The following is a 16074-nucleotide window of genomic DNA, read 5'->3' as shown; positions in this document are numbered from 1 at the left end:
GCGCTGTAGGAGTGGAAATTTGTAGTGCACACTAACAATAAAGACACCCATATAAATATTTTGGGTATCTCTAGCATTAGTGCATGCTAACTTTTAGCGCTCGCTAAAAAGTGAGCACGCCTACAGCGCTGGTTAGTAAACAGGGCCCTAAGAGTTCTCTGTTATTTTCTTTCTAGTCTTGGAATCCGCCCAATTGTGGTCTGCAATTTTCATTTCATATCCATTTTGTTGTTGTTGTTTTTTTTCTTTTTGTTCTCTCTACAAATTATTTTTATTCATTTATTATTACATTTGTACCCCACACTTTCCCACTCAAAGCAGGTTCAATGCGGCTTACATAGTAACAAGGATTACAGAGTATTGAAGAAGAAAAATAAGTTAAGTATTACCAGAATAACTAGTAAAAAAGGCCCGTTTCGGTACGAAAGGAAACGGGCGCTAGCAAGGTTTTCCTCCCCCTCCCTCGCTCTCTCCCTCTGTCCCCTCCAAGTCCCACGGCCCCCTTTCCTCCCCTCCAATTTCCATGGCTTCCTCCCTCTCTCTGTCACTCTCCTTCACTCTGTTCTTCCTCCGAGTTGCAGTCCCCCTCCCTCTAAAATCGCCAACCCCCCTCTCCCCCTCTCTTACCGGGGTCCCGTCAGCAGCATTGAAGAGCAAGCAGGATCAGTGAGTCTACTGCCTATCCTTCTCTTCACTCTGAGCTCTGGTCCCGCCCTCATTTCCTGTTTCTGCAAGGGCGGGACCAGAGTCAGAGCTGAGAGCGAAGAGAAGGGAAAGCAGCAGACTCGAAGGGATGTATGACGTCAGTGTTATCTACAGCAGATAGCAGACCACATCCGAGTGAGCCACGGTCCCAGGCAGCGTCAGAATGTTGGAGGTGAGAATTATTATCAGAATAATAAAAGAAATAGGTAGGTAGAGATGGGCAAGAGTGAAGGGAGTAGGAGAGGTATGAGCAAGAGTAGGTGAGCATTGGAGGAGGGGTAGATGAGGCGGAAGGAGGTGGGACATAATTGCTTTTCAATATGAAAAATTTCTATTCAAGATTGTTTCCTTGATGTATTATTTTGAAATTAATAAATAAATATTTTTTAAAAAGGGAAGTGATAAAGGTTTGACTTATTGTTTTGTCTCATTGTATGTGTCAGCAGCTTTTGATACGTTGGATGTCAGTTTACTGTTATTTCGGTTGAAGGAGATTGGAGTAGAGGGTGTTGTGTGGAATTGGTTCTCTTCTTACATAGTAACATAGTAGATGACGGCAGAAAAAGACCTGCACGGTCCATCTAGTCTGCCCACAATAAACTCATATGTGTATACCTTACCTTGATTTGTACCTGTCTTTTTCAGGGCACAGACCGTATAAGTCTGCCCAGCGGTATTCCCCGCCTCCCAACAACCGGTCCCGCCTCCCATCTCCATCTCAGACCGTATAATCTGCCCAGCAGTATTCCCCACCTCCCAACCACCAGTCCCACCTCCCTTCTCCATCACAGACCGTATAAGTCTGCCCTTGATTTGTACCTGTCTTTTTCAGGGCATAGACCGTATAAGTCTGCCCTTGATTTGTACCTGTCTTTTTCAGGGCATAGACCGTATAAGTCTGCCCTTGATTTGTACCTTACCTTGATTTGTACCTGTTTTATTTTATTTCAGGGCACAGACCGTATAAGTCCGCCCAGCGGTATTCCCCGCCTCCCAACCACCGGTCCCGCCTCCCATCTCCATCTCAGACCGTATAATCTGCCCAGCAGTATTCCCCGCCTCCCAACCACCAGTCCCACCTCCCTTCTCCATCACAGACCGTATAAGTCTGCCCTTGATTTGTACCTGGTTTATTTTATTTCAGGGCATAGACCGTATAAGTCTGCCCTTGATTTGTACCTTACCTTGATTTGTACCTGTCTTATTTTATTTCAGGGCACAGACCGTATAAGTCTGTCCAGCAGTATTTCCCGCCTCCCAACCACCAGTCCCGCCTCCCATCACCGGCTCCGGCACAGACCCCGTATAAATCTGCCCTCCCCCATCCTAGCCTCTCAACCACCAACCCCTCTTCCCCCCCACCACCCAATTTCAGCTAAGCTTCTGTGGATCCATTCCTTCTGCACAGGATTCCTTTATGCCTGTAGGGGAGGTCTTTTCAGGTGTTTTAGTAAAGGACTGACATCTCAAGTAGTGACAACGTCCAGAGGGGTTCCGCAGGGTTCCGCTCTCTCTGCTTTGCTGTTTAATAACTATATGTCGTTCCTGGGTAAGATTTTCAATGGTTTACTGGTTGAATGTAGAATCTTTGCAGATGATTTTCAATTTTTTTTTTCCCAGTGCAGGGAGGTTTGACTGGGTTACATAACATGTTGGACCAGAGTATGATGGCAGTTCAGGGTTGGATGCATTACAATAGACTTGTTTTGAATCTGAATAAATCAGAACTGATGTTTTTGGGAGCGATGAGATTTTGCTGCAATGTAAGTCTATATCTGTTTGTGAATTTGATTCGGAAGTGAAAGACAAGATGAGGGCTCTTGGTGTGATTTTGGATTTCCCAGTTATCTATGCGCTATCAGATATTGTCAGTTGTCTGATCTGCTTTCTTTCAGCTTCACTTGTTGAACAGGTTGAAACCTATGTTATCAGAATATGATTTTAGGTCTGTTGTCAGAACGTGGTGCTTTCTCAAATTGATTTCTGCAATGTTATGTATATAGGTATTGCAAAAATCCAGGATACAGGCATTGCAGATAATTCAAAATGCTGCAGCACGATTGTTATCTGATATGACTCGTTTTGAACATATGTCGCCTATACTCCACTCTTTGCAGTGGTTACCCATTCAATTTAAGGTACTCTATAAGACGGCTCGTTTGATTCATCAAGCATTATATGCTTTCTCAGTTCCCTGGAATGTTAAAGAGGCAAATGTGGTGTATCGGCCTTTAAGGTCAGAGTACTGCTACTACTACTTAGCATTTCTACAGCGCTACTAGATGTGCGCACAGGGCCGTGCCAACACGGTAAGCGAAGTAAGCATGGCAGGAGGGCGCCATCCTCTGGGGGGAGGGCGCCCCGCCGCACCATGCTTACCTCGCCCTCTTCTACTACTACTACTACTACTTAGCATTTCTATAGCTCTACTAAGGTTACGCAGCGCTGTACAAGTTAAAACATGGGAAAGGACGGCAGCGTAGCGTTAGTGAGAAGGAGGCGGCGCTCCCCCGCCCCGACGTGTCAGTCTTCCCTTCGCTCAGTTCCGTCTTCTTCTGACATCAGAAATGACGTCAGAAGAAGGCGGGACACTGAGTGAAGGGAAGACTGACACATCGGGGCGGGGGAGCGCTGCCTTCTTCTCACTAGCCGCCGGACAGAGGTAAATTTAAACAAAAAAAAAAAGGGAAAAGGATCTGGGAAGAAGAGGGCGGGTAGTGTAGCGATCGTTTTCAGGGGGGGCGGGGCCAACTGCAGGGGGGCGCCGGAGACCCTAGGCACGGCCCTGTGTGCGCAGCGCTGTACATTTGGACATGAAGAGACAGTCCCTGCTCGACAGAGCTTACAATCTAATTAGGACAGACAGGACAAACAAGAGATAAGGGAATATTAAGGTGAGGATGACAAAATAAGGGTTCTGAACGAGTGAATCAAGGGTTAGGAGTTAAAAGCAGCATCAAAAAGGTGGGCTTTTAGCTTAGATTTGAAGACGGCCAGAGATGGAGCTTGACGTACCGGTTCAGAAAGTCTATTCCAGGCATATGGTGCAGCAAGATAAAAGGAACGGAATCTGGAGTTAACAGTGGAGGAGAAGGGTGCAGATAAGAGAGATTTACCCAGTGAATGGATTTCCTGGGGCGAAGTGTAAGGAGAGATAAGAGTGGAAAAGTACTGAGGAGCTGCAGAGTAAATGCACTTATAGGTCAATAAGAGGAGTTTGAACTGAATGCAGGAATGGATAGAGAGCCAATGAAGTGACTTGAGGAGAGGGCTAATATGAGCATAGCAACATACATTTATTTATTTATTGCATTTGTATCCCACATTTTCCCACCTATTTGTGGGTTCAGTGTGGCTTACAATACATTGTATTGATGGAAGTACAGTTTGTTACAACTCGATTGTGGTTACATTGTGAGGAGTAAAGTGAGAACAAAGTCTTTGTATCGCAAGGGGAATAGGACAATGGAACAGAACAATGGAATAGTGGAAGAACAATGGATACTGATAGGATTACAGAGAAATAGCTAGAGAACGTTTGGTTATTACAATGTTACCTGTAGGTTAAGGTTTGAGTGTGTTAGAATTTCGGGGGATAAGAGTATAAATGAGTGTGTATTGATGCAGTATTAGCAGTATGCGTGGGCTTCATGTGTTTTAATCCTTTCAATAGATTTCTTCGAAGAGATAAGTCTTCAATGATTTGCGGAAGTCGGTCAGCTCGTAAGTCGTCTTCAGGTTGCGTGGTAGTTTGCTCCAGAGTTGCGTGCTCATATTGGCGGAATAAGTTGTGCAGCGGAATTTTGAACAGATTGAAGGGAAGAGAGATGGCTTAGTGGGAGACCTATGAGAAACAAGCTGCAATAGGGAAGGGTTTCTATTCTGTGAAACGTGCTACTACCTGGAATATAATCTTTCCACTTGCTGGTCTGCAGATCTGGAATGTTTTATGACTGTGTGGCAGTGTGGCACCTTTTCGTAAATTAATGAAGATACGTTTGTTTGTGCAGGCAACAAGTTAATTCAGTATATTGTGAACTGAGATTCTTTTTGTGTGACTTTTATTGTGTACGTTTTATTTTAATCTGTTTAGTTGTAGACTTGCCTTATTTTTAGTAATCTAAGGTTTACGCTTCTAAGCACTCCAACTTCAAACTCCAAAGCTTTGCATTGCTGAAAATGGTGCTTCTTTTTCTATGAGATACCAATTAACTACCACCAGCGAGCATTAACTCTCTCATTCATACAAGTATCATTCTTCTGGATCCATGACCCACTTCAAACACAAGTAGTGGAAGCAGGCAAGTCCGAGACATTTCTTTTTTTAATTTGCAACGTATTGTATGTTTAGAATAAAATGTCAGAGTATCTAGAAGAAAAAGTTTGAGATGCCAGTTTGAAGCGGTGTGCAGAGAAACGGAAGGGATCCCTCACAAATACCTGGGATCTTACTAGGTATTTGTGAGGGATCTTGCCAGGTATTTGTGACCTGGATTGGCCACTGTTGGAAACAGGATGCTGGGCTTGATGGACCTTTGGTCTGTCCCAGTATGGCAATTCTTATGTAGTTATGGCTCCGAAGAGCTAAATTCGGGCTGATTACAGTATTATCGTCAAAGCTAAGTTATATTTGAAGTTACTTTTGGAGTTGAAGAAAAATTTGAAGAAAAGTTATAAAAATAGCAAGGATAAAAATTGACTTGTAAAATTTTAAAAAAAATTGGAAGGGGGAGGTTTCTGACTGGTGATGTGTTATATAGCAGTGACATTATAATTAAAGATACAATTGAAGCACTGCTTTTACTGAAGTCTTTCTTCCACCTAATTGAAAATTTAAGTTGGTGCAAATCGTTAGCAGACTTTGGGCTGTTGCTGATGTAGTCACATATGTTAGTCTGCAAGCCAGCTGCTTTTGAGTATTATTATTGTCCAATTTGGGATGGCATTTACTGAACCTGGTCCAATATTTGTGTGGAGAGTTCACCGATTTTGTAAGAGCACACACACACACACACATGTATACTAACAGGTTACTAGTGTAAATCATCACTAGTATGCACAACTGGTTACCAACTAGATCCAAAATTTTCCCACAGGGTTGATCCAGTCCTGGCCTAAGAAAAGCAAGGCTACAAGTCCTTGCATGCATTGGGGTAAGCCCAGGAGTGGATCAAACCTGTCGGGCAAATCTGGATCCAGGAGCGTAGCCAGACCTGTCATTTTGGGTGGACCCATAGTTTGGATGGGTGGGCCTTCCAACCCCACCCCCCTTATGTCTTGCATTTATCTCCCTCTCCTCTGCCCCCAGATCCAGCACTTCTCCACTCACCCCGCCCCCACCGCAGCCTAGCAATACCTCCCTCTCTGAAACAACCCCCATACCTTAATACTTTCAACAGCAGTGATGTAAATCCACTGCCTGCACCAGCCCTACAGGCTTCCCTCTGCCGCATCACGCCAGAGAGGAAACAGGAAGTGATATTGAGGGCGGGATGCGGCAAAGGGAAGGCTGTGAGTTTGGCACAGTCAGAAGACTGCATCGCTGCTGCTGCTGCTGCTTCTGCTGGGAAAGATGCTAAGTTAGAACAAAAAGGGGGAGTGTTGCCGAGCTGTGGACAGGGGGAAAATGCCAAGTCCAAGGGTGGAGGAGAGGGAGAGGGGAGTGAGGCAGCTGCTGCTGAACTGTTTTGGAAGCTAGACAGGGTGGGCCTGAGCCAAGAATGGGTAGGCCTCTGCCCACCCAGGTCCACCTGTAGCTACGCCACTGTCTGGATCTAGTTGACAATTCTAGGGCCCTTTTTACCAAGCTGCGGCAAAAGGGGGCCTGCGCTGGTGCCGGCACTTGTATTTGACGCACGCCGAGGCCCCCATTTTACCACAGCCGGATAAAAAGTAGGTCTTTCTTTTCTGCAGGAATTGGCAGTGCGGCAAGTAAAGCGTTTGCTGTGTGGCCATTTTTTTGGGGGGGAGCCCTTGCTTTCACCCATTGAGGTGGCAGTAAGGGCTCCCGCGCTAACACGGCAGTAACCAAGCAGTGATTACCACAGGGTACACATAAGAGCTATAAAAATAAATATATTTTTGTACCACTGGATGTGATGACATGGAGGGGCATTTTCGAACGGGGCCAGCCATCTCTAAGGGCGCCCATCTCCGAGGACAGCGTCGCGAAGGGGTGGGGCCAACCGTAATTTTGAATGAGATGGCCGGCCATCTTTCGTTTCGATAATACGGTTGGGGCCGGCCAAATGTCAGAGATGGCTGGGTTTGAGATAACCGGCCTCAGTTTTTGCCGATAATGGAAACCGAGGCCGGCCATCTCAAACCCAGCCAAATCCAAGGCATTTGGTCATGGGAGGGGCCAGCATTTGTAGTGCACTGGTCCCCCTGACATGTCAGGACACCAACCGGGCACCCTAGGGGGCACTTCTAAAATTTTTTAAAAAACATTAAAATAGCTCCATGATGCATAGCTCCTTTACCTTGGGTACTGAGCCCCCCAAAACCTACTCCCCACAACTCTACACCATTACCATAGCCCTAAGGGGTGAAGAGGGGCACCTAGATGTGGGTACAGTGGGTTTTGGGGGGTTTGGAGGGCTCAACATTTACCATCACAAGTGTAACAGGTAGCGGGGGGGGGGGGGGAATGGGCCTGGGTCCACCTGTCTGAAGTGCACTGCACCCACTAAAATCTGCTCCAGGTACTTGCATACTGCTGTCAGGGAGCTGGGTATGACATTTGAGGCTGGCATAGAGGCTGGCAAAAAAAGTTTTTAAAGTTTTTTTTAGGGTGGGAGGGGGTTAGTGACCACTGGGGGAGTCAGGGGAGGTCATGCCTGATTCCCTCCGGTGGTCATCTGGTCAGTTCGGGCACTTTTTTGGGACTTGGACCTGAAAAAAAAGGGACCAAGTAAAGTCGGCCAAATGCTCGTCAGGGCCAGCTTTCTTTTTCCATTATCGGGTGAAGCCGGCCATCTCGTACCATGCCCCCGTCCCGCCCCCGTCCTGCCTTCTGCACCCTGCTGACACGCCCCCTTGAAGTTTGGCCGGCTCCGCGACGGACTGCAGTTGAGGCTGGCCAAAATCGGCTTTCGATTATACTGATTTTGTCAGCCTTGAGAGATGGTCGGCCGTCTCCCAATTTGTGTCGGAAGATGGCCGGCCTTCTCTTTCGAAAATAAGCTGGATGGTGGGAACTACTGCTGGGCTGCTGCAGTAGCCCGGTGGTAGTTCGTTTTTAGCGAGCGATAAGCTCGCGTTAGGCTTACCGCTGCTTTGTAAAAGGGGCCCCTAATGCCAAGGGGCACACCTAAATGCAGCGTTCACACACATGATTTACAGTATTCTCTATGTAGCCAATGTTAATGTCACTCTCTTGCCCCTCCCCTATGAACGCTCCTTTGCATTTATGCGCTAAACCATTTTACTGGTTCAGGGGTCTTTTTACTAAGCCGCGTAAGCATCTACGTGCACCCAACATGCGCCAAAATGGAGTTACCGCCGAACTACCACGTGACTTGCGGTAATTTCATTTTTGGCGCGTGTCCGATACACACATCTGATAAATATTTTTTATTTTTCGGTGCGCGTTATGGACATGCACCAAGTGGCATTGCATGTGTGGTCATTACCGCCCGGTTACCGTGCGAGTCTTTACCGCTAGGTCAACGGCTCACGGTAAGGTCTTGGACTCAAAATGGACGTGCGGCAATTTTCATTTTGCAGCACGTCCATTTTCAGCAAAAAACTTTACAAAGACCTTTTTTACAGGTGCGCTAAAAAATGGATTGTCTTGCGCCCAAACCCCGTGCCTACACTACCACAAGCCATTTTTCAGCGTGCCTTTGTAAAAGGACCTCTAAGTGCATTACTGTCAGTTACATACACAACTGCACACTTACCCATGTGAATGGAAGTACTTCATAAATATAAGCATGTAACGTAACATAGTAGATGACGGCAGAAAAAGTCCTGCACGGTCCATCCAGTCTGCCCAACAAGCTAAACTCGTATGTGCTACTTTTTGTATATACCTTACCTTGATTTGTATCTGCCATTTTCAGGGCACAGACCGTACAATTCTGCCCAGCACTAGCCCCACCTCCCAACCACCAGCCCCACCTCCCACCACCAACTCTGCCACCCAATCTCGGTTAAGCTTCTGAGGATCCATTTCTTCTGAACAGGATTCCTTGAATACTGCTACTGTGAACGCAAATGGTGCCCTTCAAATAATGACTTAAATTAGCAGTAACAAGCAAAAAAAAATGTCATGTCTGGGGTGTACGTGTGTCATGCATTCCATTTAAGACATTTGTGCAAAATCATTTCAGTGCACCTTAACGTGTTCTGGATTTCCATTTTTTATGAAGTTCTAGCCCAGATTTTAAAAATCGTATCAACACAAATGTATAAAATGAACTGCAATAACTAAATAAATGGATATGTTAACAAAAATCTGTTTCCTGTGCATATCCCTCACTACATCTATCCCTTTTCTTTAATTGGAGCAATTGAGCCCCACATTTAAAATAAAAAAAATAAAAGGGAAAGCTGATACATTAGATTTACCTTCCAGCTTTTACGTTTGTGCAACACGTACCTCGTTCATGGCTGTCTCATCTATCTTTTCATTGCAATTTTCTAAACTAAAGAATAAAGCCACCCATTAAAATACAAGACAACCCATGCGTCCAACTTCTCTTACATAAGCACGTGCCTGTGGAACGCACTGCCACAAGTGATGAAAACAACTTACGATCACCTAAAATTCAGAAAATTATTAAAGACTCACCTATTCAGAAAGGCATATCCGACTGACCCAACTTAAGTGCCTCAACCCTGCAACACTTCACTATTAAGATCGTACTGGACATTAACAAACCCGCGGGAGGTGGTGGAGATGAAAACGGTAACGGAGTTCAAACATGCGTGGGATATGCATAAAGGAATCCTGTGCATAAGGAATGGATCCTCAGAAGTTTAGCTGAAATTGGGTGGCGGAGCAGGTGAGGGAAGAGGGGTTGGTGGTTGGGAGGCTAGGATAGGGGAGGGCAGACTTATACGGTCTGTACCAGAGCCGATGATGGGAGGCGGGACTGGTGGTTGGGAGGCGGGAAATACTGCTGGACAGACTTATACGGTCTGTGCCCTGAAAAGGACAGGTACAAATTCAAGGTAAGGTAAGGTAAACCATTTTACCTCAACCCCAACTTGATTGAATATTATCTCCCCTATCCCACTATAACATTTTTGTACTTATCCCCTACCGGACTTGGCGAATGCCTTTACGGTGTTATGTAAGCCACATTGAGCCTGCAAATAAGTGGGAAAATGTGGGATAGAAATGTAACAAATAAATAAATAAATAAATATAGCACCAGCATGTGGTTCGTTAATCTAGAACTCCTTCGATTAGTCTCAGTTTCTTTGTGCTAAGTGGAAAAAAAAACGTTTACCCAAGGATTATTGCCAGACATTGAACACCAGCAAAATTTCATTTCCAGAAAAATCCACTTCAGTAGTATCCTTACTTATGGCTGTATTACTTTCCTAGCTCCCATCCCGAACACTCTGTTATTGCCTTGAATAAAACAAGGGCTTTTTTTTTTTTTTTTTACAACCTTTAACACTTTAAAAATAATTTCTAAATCTAGCAATGGGAAAAAAAATATTTTCTGTGTAAGTTACAAACAGAGGCGGTTACATAAGAAGAGTGACAAATTGGTCTACAAAAGTACTTTGCATAAAAAATATACTGCAAGCATCTTACCAAACAAATAACAGGGCTTCATTTTCTCCCCTTTGCATTTCTAAGCAGGAATCCTAGACAGTGATTGATGTATTGTTTTGAATTCAATGCAATCGTCCTCATGGTTTTTATTAGGAATGTGTTCAGATGATAAGGATTAGTAGACTATTCAACATTTTTTCCAAGTACACCAGGGACCACTTATGGGCCGTGTGAACAAATCACCTACTGCCATCTCATCAAAATTTAGAAACCGTATCTGGGAACGTGTTTAAATCTGTACAGACTCCTTTTATTAAGTGACGGTAAGCACTGGTGTGCTTAAAACCCTGGGACATGCTCAGGTGTTCTGCGGTAAGTTTGAGATCTGTGTGTGCAGAGGAGGAGATTCTATATCAGGGGCGTAGCCAGACTTCGCCGACCCCCCCTCCATTGCCGACCCCCCCCCCCGCCACTGCCACCGCAACCACCACCAACAACAACAACTTTGATTCCCCCCTGGCGACGACCCTCTCGACCCACCCTCCTGCCGCCAACCCTCCCCCGCCGTTGCCGCTCTCGCCTACCTTTGCTGGCGGGGGACCCCAACCCCCGCCAGCCGAGGTCCTCTTCTTCCGGCGCAAGGCCTCGTTCAGTTTCTGAGTCTGACATCCTGCACCTACAACGTGCAGGACGTCAGACTCACAGAAACAGAACGAAGGAAGAAGAGGACCTCGGCTGGCGGGCGTTGGGGTCCCCCGCCAGCAAAGGTAGGCAACGGCGACGGCAGGGGAGGGTTGGCAGCGGGAGGGGGGTCGAGAGGGGCGGCGGCGGGGAGGGTCAAAGTTGTTGTTGGTGGTGGTGGTGGCGGCGGTGGGGGGGATCGGCAATGGCAGGGGGGGTGTCGGTGGCACCGGGGGGGGGGCGCTAAAATGTGCCCCCTCACCTCTGGCTCTGGACCCCCCTCCCCCGTCGATGTCTGGCTACGCCCCTGCCGTGTGCTAACTGATTAGAACAGGAATAGTGCACGAGTTCTTTACTGCCTACAAAATAGGTGTTGGTTAAGTGCTTACAAGCTAATCTTTGTTAATGGCTGCATGCTAATTGCAAAACTAGTACATGGCCATTATAATAGAGAAAGGGGAAAATTGGCCATTTTCCAGCTGTGGTAAAAAATAAGTTTAGTGTGTGGAAACAACTCAAGTAAGGATGGACTAAGTCTACTTTTTATTGCACTTGGTAAAAGGGCCTGCAGGAGAGACAAACAAATATTTAGAACATGGCCTAAATAGGGGAATGTTTTTAGAAAGCGGTGGTAAGCCCAATTCAGGCTTACCGTTTGCTAAAAGGGAAGTACCGTCAGTCTACTGCAGCAACCCGGCAGAACTTTCCTCCCCCAGTGCGCGCCATTTCCGACGCTGCAAAAATATTTATATCTTTGTAGCAGCGGTGTGTACCTGGTACATGATTGACCTGATTAATCTCACAATCAGAAATAACACCAGTTCATCATGGACTTACCTGAATCTCCACTACCCAAATTGGGAAGGACTAAATACAAGACAACCCATGCGTCCAACTTCTCTTACATAAGCACACGTCTGTGGAATGCACTGCCACAAGCTGTGAAAACAACCTACAATCACCTAAAATTCAGAAAATCATTACAGACTCACCTATTCGGAAAGGTATACCCGACTGACCCAACTTAAATGCCTCAACCCTGAAACACTTCACTATCAAAAATCATATTGGACATTATCAAACCCTCCTACCTTTAATCCCACATGACAGAATCTTATCTTCTGTCACGTTTTCAAGGCAGGAACTAGGTTAGTAAGCCTTTGGGCCACTGCCGAGGAGCGGCAGTGGCAGGCAAAACCACCACACACCAGGAACAAGACAGAACTCAGATAGAAACAGCAAGACTTCACCTGCACTAGCCACCCTTCCCCAGGAGTTGAGCCCCTGGATGTAGGTGGCCGACAGGACTTACAGGACAGGGCAGGAACTGGAAGCTGCAAGCAGCCACTAAAACAGGGAACCAACACTGACAAACATGAGACAGAACTGAAAGCTGCCAAGCAGCCACTGAACAAGAAACACAGACAAAGAGAAACTAAACACAAAAGACAGACAAGGAACAAGTCTAGGAAACAAACAATAACCCTAAGCTAAACTACACACAGACTAACTAGCATCAGACAAGGAACTAGAATAAAAACCAAGCTAGGCAGAAGTGCAACAAGCACCAACAAACCAGGGCCTTAGGTGATGCAAAGGCAGAAAGCTTCCAAATGGCTAATAAGCCCAGCAGCAGCTGAGATTAACTGCAGCAATCACAAGGCAGCTACGGGTGCTGTGCAGGCTCAAACAAGACAAGCAAGTCTGGCCGGCCGGAAGATCCGGACTGGACTGGGCTGAAGTCTGGAACGGGAAACAGCACACAGACAATCCAATGCAGCCACCAGGTCTGGCCACCAGGGGCCGAGATGACTGAAAGCCTGAAACTAGGGCACAACCGTGACATCTTCCCTATTCCACCATAACATCTTTTGTACTTGTCCCCTACCGGACTTGGCAAATGCCTTTACGGTATTATGTAAGCCACATTGAGCCTGCAAATAGGTGGGAAAATGTGGGATATAAATGTAACAAATAAATAAATAATTGGGCAGTGCTGCGTGCTGTCCGCTTACCACTGGGTTTATGTGGGAGCCCTTACCGCCACTTCAACGGGGTGGCGGTAAGTGTTCCCCCCTCAAAATGGCTTGCTGCACGGCCATTTCTTAAATAAACCCCCCCCCCCCCCCCCGTCTTTTACCCACTGCAGTAAAAGGGAGCCTCAGGGCATGTCAAAAACACACACCGACGCCAACACAGGCCTTCTTTTGCCGCAGCTTCGTAAAAGGACCCCTACAATTCTTAGCAATTGGTGGTTTTCTCCTCGAATTTAGGCCTTTCTTTTTTTTGAAGTTGTTATTGTCTGATCTTTTGCCTGTTTTTCCCATTTTATGCAAGTGAGGAATGTTTTTTCCCTATTTTTAATAAGTTGCTAAAACATTTGCATTTTAATTCTTCCCTCAGTAATGGTTAACCCTAGGGCTCTGGCTGTTCCTTACACTTCTATGCTCTGGGGCAGCAAAGAGGAAACTGCTGCTTTTATTCAGCACTTCAGCTTTATGAAATAAAGGGATAATGATTTAGGCTCTAGTTGTCTGTTCCTATTTAGGAAATATCGAGGAGGAGAAAAGAAATTACCCACTCACTCAGACTAAGATATTTCGCCACATTGGAAATTAAATTAACAGTCTACCTTGAGGAAGGATATCATAAAGCACTTAGTTATTCCATTAGTTACCTTTTAAATCTTAACACAGCTTCTGCAGCAATAAATATGCTTTCCACAGCTAGAAACACTGAGAATGACTACAAATATATACTTTTTCGTTTGCCGTGTCTTCCCAAGAAAATTAAATACGACTCCGCAAATGTATGGGACTGATATTGGTAATTTGTATGCAAATTATAGAAAGTTGCGTTTGTTACTTCAAGACAAATGGAATATTATTGTATACCTATTTCAGTGGAATAGAATATTCATAATGTTCGGGGTTTTTTCTTAACAAAACACAAGTTAATATTTATTCACAACCCTGTGTTTAACTAGGCATTTTTATTTATTTAATTTTTGGGGTAACTTATTTCTAGGCTGCCTATAACTTAGCAGGTTACAAAGATATAAAGTGTGCTGCGGCAGCTAAGAAAGCACACAGAATTTTGTGTATTATTAGTAGAGGAGTGTGGTAGCTGTGTTAGTCCACTCTTAAGGTTATCAATAGAAATCAAACAAAATAAAACATGGAAAAGAAAATAAGATGATACCTTTTTTTATTGGACATAACTTAATACATTTCTTGATTAGCTTTCGAAGGTTGCCCTTCTTCCTCAGATCGGGTTCTACATGGAACGTTGCTACTCTTTGAGATTCTGCTGTGGAATCTTGTCACTCTTTAGCATTCCGGAGTCTTGCTATTCTTTGGGGTTCTACATGTAGAGAGGTGTGGTAGCCGTGTTAGTCCACTCTTAAGGTTATCAATAGAAATCAAACAAAATAAAACATGGAAAAGAAAATAAGATGATACCTTTTTTTATTGGACATAACTTAATACATTTCTTGATGAGCTTTCGAAGGTTGCCCTTCTTCCTCAGATCGGAATTATTAGGAAAGGGATGGAAAACAAACATGAAAATGTTATAATGCCGTTGTGTTGCTCCATGGTGCGACCACACCGCGAATATACTGTTCAATTCTGGTCGCCGCACCTCAAAAAAGATATAAAGGAATTGGAGAAGGTGCAGAGAAGGGCGACGAAAATGATAAAAGGGATGGGATGACTTCCCTATGAGGAAAGGCTTAGACGGTTAGGGCTCTTCAGCTTGGAGAAAAGGCGGCTGAGGGGTGATATGATAGAAGTCTACAAAATAATGAATGGAATGGAGCGGACAGATGTGAGGCGTTTGTTTACACTTTTTAACAATAATAGAACCAGGGGACACAAGATGAAGCTAGAATATGGTAGATTTAAAACAAACAGGAGAACGTTTTTCTTTACTCAGCGCGTAGTTGGACTCTGGAACTCGTTGCCAGAGAATGTAGTGACAGCAGCTGGCCTTACGGAATTTAAAGGGGGTTTGGACAGATTCCTGAAGGAGAAGTCCATTTATCATTATTATTATTGTGTTCCCGATTTGCACGTGCAATTTCATAAAAAGTCAAGTACTCTCAATAATTGGCTTTTTAACAATTATTGGCACTAATTAGATTTAATTGGGACCAACATATGTAAAATTAGGCACGGGATCCACTTCTTAAATGTACAAGTGTTCTATAAAAGGGGGCACAGTAATGGAAGGGCTGGCTTGAGCTATATCCCGGGAGGGCACCAAGGGTCATAGGGGAGCTGAAAGGGTGAGTGTTTCTCCTTCCTCGTGCCGCCGTCGTTGCCGTACACTCAAAACAAAGCGAGTGATCCTACGTGCTGCTGCATCCACATTGTCATTCTTTGAAGGTGGCGCTTTTATTTAATCACACTTATATTTTTAAACATGCTGGCTTGTGCAGCATACAGATATACACAGAGGAAGTATAATAATGGAATAATTTTTCATAGGTAGAGTAGTAATATTTGTTATAAATCATAATCGGTGTGTTAGTCGGAGGGGCTGATTATAGGGACAGCCTAGCGTGTGTTATAATAATGCAGAGATTTTTTTTTCTCCTGGTAAGGGGCCACTAAAACAGACAACATGTTATAAGAATCAGGTGCTCAATGTTCAGAGTTTCTATTGATCAATTTACTTATTTGTGACATTTATGTCCCATATTAAACATGAATTAAGTTGAAACATGGGAGCATTTAAAATCTCCCCCGTGTCTACCTTAAAAGAAAAAGATGGCATGTGGGAATTTGCTCCTTTTGTTTTATGAATGGAAGTGGTATGTTATAAAAATGCATTTGCCGTTTTTATTACTACTTTTTCACAAAAAGGTACTGAGATGTCCTTTTACTAAGCCACGTAAGTGTCTACACGTGCCCAACACGCACCAAAATGGAGTTACCGCCTGGCTACAG

The sequence above is a fragment of the Microcaecilia unicolor genome, chromosome 2 (genome assembly GCF_901765095.1).
Source record: "Microcaecilia unicolor chromosome 2, aMicUni1.1, whole genome shotgun sequence".
NCBI classification, from domain to species: domain Eukaryota; kingdom Metazoa; phylum Chordata; class Amphibia; order Gymnophiona; family Siphonopidae; genus Microcaecilia; species Microcaecilia unicolor.
This window is presented reverse-complemented; position numbering follows the sequence as displayed.